This window comes from Anopheles merus, unplaced genomic scaffold (assembly GCF_017562075.2).
Source record: "Anopheles merus strain MAF unplaced genomic scaffold, AmerM5.1 LNR4000655, whole genome shotgun sequence".
Lineage (NCBI taxonomy): Eukaryota > Metazoa > Arthropoda > Insecta > Diptera > Culicidae > Anopheles > Anopheles merus.
The window spans coordinates 1-5,000 of NW_024428235.1; the positions used below are offsets into that span (position 1 = coordinate 1).

General features: G+C 47.8%; 1 non-coding gene across 1 annotated transcript; it reads right to left on the reverse strand.

Moving 5' to 3' along the window:
- Window positions 1-1,337: 1,337 nt before the first annotated feature.
- On the reverse strand, window positions 1,338-1,495 carry LOC121602848. The gene has a single exon (XR_006006516.1). It is a non-coding gene; the product is annotated as a 5.8S ribosomal RNA (ribosomal RNA).
- Window positions 1,496-5,000: the final 3,505 nt, after the last annotated feature.

The following is a 5,000-nucleotide window of genomic DNA, read 5'->3' on the forward strand; positions in this document are numbered from 1 at the left end:
GAGTTGTCTTCGCCTTTGGGTGTATCGAACCGGGACACCGCGGACGTGGCCACCGACCCATTGGCTTGCGCGCAAGATAGACTCTTGGTCCGTGTTTCAAGACGGGTCCCGGAGGTGCCTCAAGCATGATGCATCATCGCCGAAACGAAGGATTCGCGCGTCTTTCTAGAAGACAGCGGTACTACCCCTCTCGTTAGAATCCATCACCCTTCCAGCAGCACACCAGAGCTCGGTCGGACCCATTCGCCTTCCAGAAGGACTGCGCGGAGATCCCTGTCAGTGTAGATCAGCTACCCTACCCTTACAGAGGGACCGTCCACCACGAGCTAGGGGCAGTGTATGCCGGAGCGTTAGCACGAGGCCAACCGCTGTTGTAATGGATCGCGATGTCCGTTACTGCGGATCGATAAGTGCACGGCAATTGCTAGTTTACCGCTGAATATCGCCGCCCGGATCATTGAGTTCAACGGGTTTGTACCCCTAGGCAGTTTCACGTACTATTTGACTCTCTATTCAGAGTGCTTTTCAACTTTCCCTCACGGTACTTGTTCGCTATCGGACTCATGGTGGTATTTAGCTTAGAAGGAGTTTTACCTCCCACTTAGTGCTGCACTATCAAGCAACACGACTCCATGGAGCCGACCGTCTATCACCTCACCTCATGCCTTTCCACGGCCTATCACCCTCTATGGGAGAATGGGCCACCTTCAAGTTGAACTTGAAGTGCACAGTGCGTGATAGATAACGGACCGGTCCAGTACACGGAATCGGACAGGCACGTTTCCATGCCGTCCCTACGTGCTGAGCTTTTCCCGTTTCGCTCGCAGCTACTCAGGAATCCCGTTGGTTTCTCTTCTCCCCTTATTAATATGCTTAAATTTAGGGGTAGTCACACATCACTTGAGGCCTACGTGGTATAACCGAGACGTAAGTATTACGGCTACGCCCGTGCCGTGGGTTGATACGTTGTATATGTAGGGCTAACTTAGCGTGGTAGCGCAACGCCGTGTATGGGCCACATGAGTTACAGCGACTTAGCTTTCGAATCCCTAGACGAGCCGACTTTAGCCTGGAGAGTAGACTGCCGGTGGCCATCGGAACGACGTAGCATTAGTTCGAACCATGCGGCTTGACACAACACACAAACCCTACGCATCAAACACCACCAACACTAAAACGCATCCAACATACGCTCGAGAGTGTCCACTTTCAACGCCCGAGGACCCGCAGACGGGACCAAGCACGTCATTATGCACAGCGACCGCCCATGCGTCGGATGACCCGGGCACCTTCGCGGACGGCCACTGTAGTTAACTAAATGAGACTTTGGTAATTAGTAGCACTCAAGAATGTGTGCATCGGTCGGGATTAAACGTCCGATGCGCCATATGCGTTCAACTTATCAATGTTCATGTGTCCTGCAGTTCACATTATGACGCGCATTTAGCTGCGGTCTTCATCGATCCATGAGCCGAGTGATCCCCTGCCTAGGGTTTAAAGAGTGCCTTTCGGCGCCGAGTGGCGTAACCGCGTTCAAAGTTTGGTATGCAACACACTCGACCTGCAACAATGGGTTACTCAAATTTGTACAAGTACAAGTGTTGTCTCTTACGAGACGTCTTGATATGCTCTCTACAAAAGCGTGCGCTAGAGTAGGTACAAATTAATGCACGTCCCAGATAGTGACGATCTCTGGGAGGAAGAACCTTAAGGAACTTCCCGCACACATCAAGACTAGGGTTTGGGCGTGTCCATGCCGGCGCCGAGTACAAGTTACCGCGTTCAAAGTTTGGTAAGCAGCGCACTCGACCTCCAACACAACACGTCCCGTGTCTTGATATGCTCTCTACAAAAGCGTGCGCTAATGCAGGTACAAATTAATGTACGTCCCAGATAGTGACGATCTCTGGGAGGAAGAACCTTAAGGAACTCCCCGCACATATCAAGACTTATAGGTGAGAACGGCCAATCACCTATTTCTCTTAGTAAAACTCACAACTCATTCCTTGGGTTTGGAAGTGTCCATGTCGGTGCCGAGTACAAGTTACCGCGTTCAAAGTTTGGTAAGCAGCGCACTCGACCTCCAACATAACACTTCACGTCTTGATATGCTCTCTACAAAAGCGTGCGCTAATGCAGGTACAAATTAATGTACGTCCCAGATAGTGACGATCTCTGGGAGGAAGAACCTTAAGGAACTCCCCGCACATATCAAGAATTATAGGTAACGCTGCCAATTACCTGTTTCTCTTAGTAAAACTCACAACTCATTCCTTGGGTTTGGAAGTGTCCATGTCGGTGCCGAGTACAAGTTACCGCGTTCAAAGTTTGGTAAGCAGCGCACTCAACCTCCAACATAACCCTTCACGTCTTGATATGCTCTCTACAAAAGCGTGTGCCTATGTAGGTACAAATTAATGTACGTCCCAGATAGTGACGATCTCTGGGAGGAAGAACCTTAAGGAACTCCCCGCACATATCAAGAATTATAGGTAACGCTGCCAATTACCTGTTGCTCTTAGTAAAACTCACAACTCATTCCTTGGGTTTGGAAGTGTCCATGTCGGTGCTGAGTACAAGTTACCGCGTTCAAAGTTTGGTAAGCAGCGCACTCAACCTCCAACATAACCCTTCACGTCTTGATATGCTCTCTACAAAAGCGTGCGCCAATGTAGGTACAAATTAATGTACGTCCCAGATAGTGACGATCTCTGGGAGGAAGAACCTTAAGGAACTTCCCGCACACATCAAGACTTATAGGTGAGAACGGCCAATCACCTATTTCTCTTAGTAAAACTCACAACTCATTCCTTGGGTTTGGAAGTGTCCATGTCGGTGCCGAGTACAAGTTACCGCGTTCAAAGTTTGGTAAGCAGCGCACTCGACCTCCAACATAACACTTCACGTCTTGATATGCTCTCTACAAAAGCGTGTGCCTATGTAGGTACAAATGAATGTACGTCCCAGATAGTGACGATCTCTGGGAGGAAGAACCTTAAGGAACTCCCCGCACATATCAAGAATTATAGGTAACGCTGCCAATTACCTGTTTCTCTTAGTAAAACTCACAACTCATTCCTTGGGTTTGGAAGTGTCCATGTCGGTGCCGAGTACAAGTTACCGCGTTCAAAGTTTGGTAAGCAGCGCACTCAACCTCCAACATAACCCTTCACGTCTTGATATGCTCTCTACAAAAGCGTGCGCCAATGTAGGTACAAATTAATGTACGTCCCAGATAGTGACGATCTCTGGGAGGAAGAACCTTAAGGAACTTCCCGCACACATCAAGACTTATAGGTGAGAACGGCCAATCACCTATTTCTCTTAGTAAAACTCACAACTCATTCCTTGGGTTTGGAAGTGTCCATGTCGGTGCCGAGTACAAGTTACCGCGTTCAAAGTTTGGTAAGCAGCGCACTCGACCTCCAACATAACACTTCACGTCTTGATATGCTCTCTACAAAAGCGTGTGCCTATGTAGGTACAAATGAATGTACGTCCCAGATAGTGACGATCTCTGGGAGGAAGAACCTTAAGGAACTCCCCGCACATATCAAGAATTATAGGTAACGCTGCCAATTACCTGTTTCTCTTAGTAAAACTCACAACTCATTCCTTGGTTTGGAAGTGTCCATGTCGGTGCCGAGTACAAGTTACCGCGTTCAAAGTTTGGTAAGCAGCGCACTCAACCTCCAACATAACCCTTCACGTCTTGATATGCTCTCTACAAAAGCGTGCGCTAATGCAGGTACAAATTAATGTACGTCCCAGATAGTGACGATCTCTGGGAGGAAGAACCTTAAGGAACTCCCCGCACATATCAAGACTTATAGGTGAGAACGGCCAATCACCTATTTCTCTTAGTAAAACTCACAACTCATTCCTTGGGTTTGGAAGTGTCCATGTCGGTGCCGAGTACAAGTTACCGCGTTCAAAGTTTGGTAAGCAGCGCACTCAACCTCCAACATAACCCTTCACGTCTTGATATGCTCTCTACAAAAGCGTGTGGCTATGTAGGTACAAATTAATGTACGTCCCAGATAGTGACGATCTCTGGGAGGAAGAACCTTAAGGAACTCCCCGCACATATCAAGAATTATAGGTAACGCTGCCAATTACCTGTTTCTCTTAGTAAAACTCACAACTCATTCCTTGGGTTTGGAAGTGTCCATGTCGGTGCCGAGTACAAGTTACCGCGTTCAAAGTTTGGTAAGCAGCGCACTCGACCTCCAACATAACACTTCACGTCTTGATATGCTCTCTACAAAAGCGTGTGCCTATGTAGGTACAAATTAATGTACGTCCCAGATAGTGACGATCTCTGGGAGGAAGAACCTTAAGGAACTCCCCGCACATATCAAGACTTATAGGTAACGCTGCCAATTACCTGTTGCTCTTAGTAAAACTCACAACTCATTCCTTGGGTTTGGAAGTGTCCATGTCGGTGCCGAGTACAAGTTACCGCGTTCAAAGTTTGGTAAGCAGCGCACTCGACCTCCAACATAACACTTCACGTCTTGATATGCTCTCTACAAAAGCGTGTGCCTATGTAGGTACAAATTAATGTACGTCCCAGATAGTGACGATCTCTGGGAGGAAGAACCTTAAGGAACTCCCCGCACATATCAAGAATTATAGGTAACGCTGCCAATTACCTGTTGCTCTTAGTAAAACTCACAACTCATTCCTTGGGTTTGGAAGTGTCCATGTCGGTGCCGAGTACAAGTTACCGCGTTCAAAGTTTGGTAAGCAGCGCACTCAACCTCCAACATAACACTTCACGTCTTGATATGCTCTCTACAAAAGCGTGTGCCTATGTAGGTACAAATTAATGTACGTCCCAGATAGTGACGATCTCTGGGAGGAAGAACCTTAAGGAACTCCCCGCACATATCAAGAATTATAGGTAACGCTGCCAATTACCTGTTTCTCTTAGTAAAACTCACAACTCATTCCTTGGGTTTGGAAGTGTCCATGTCGGTGCCGAGTACAAGTTACCG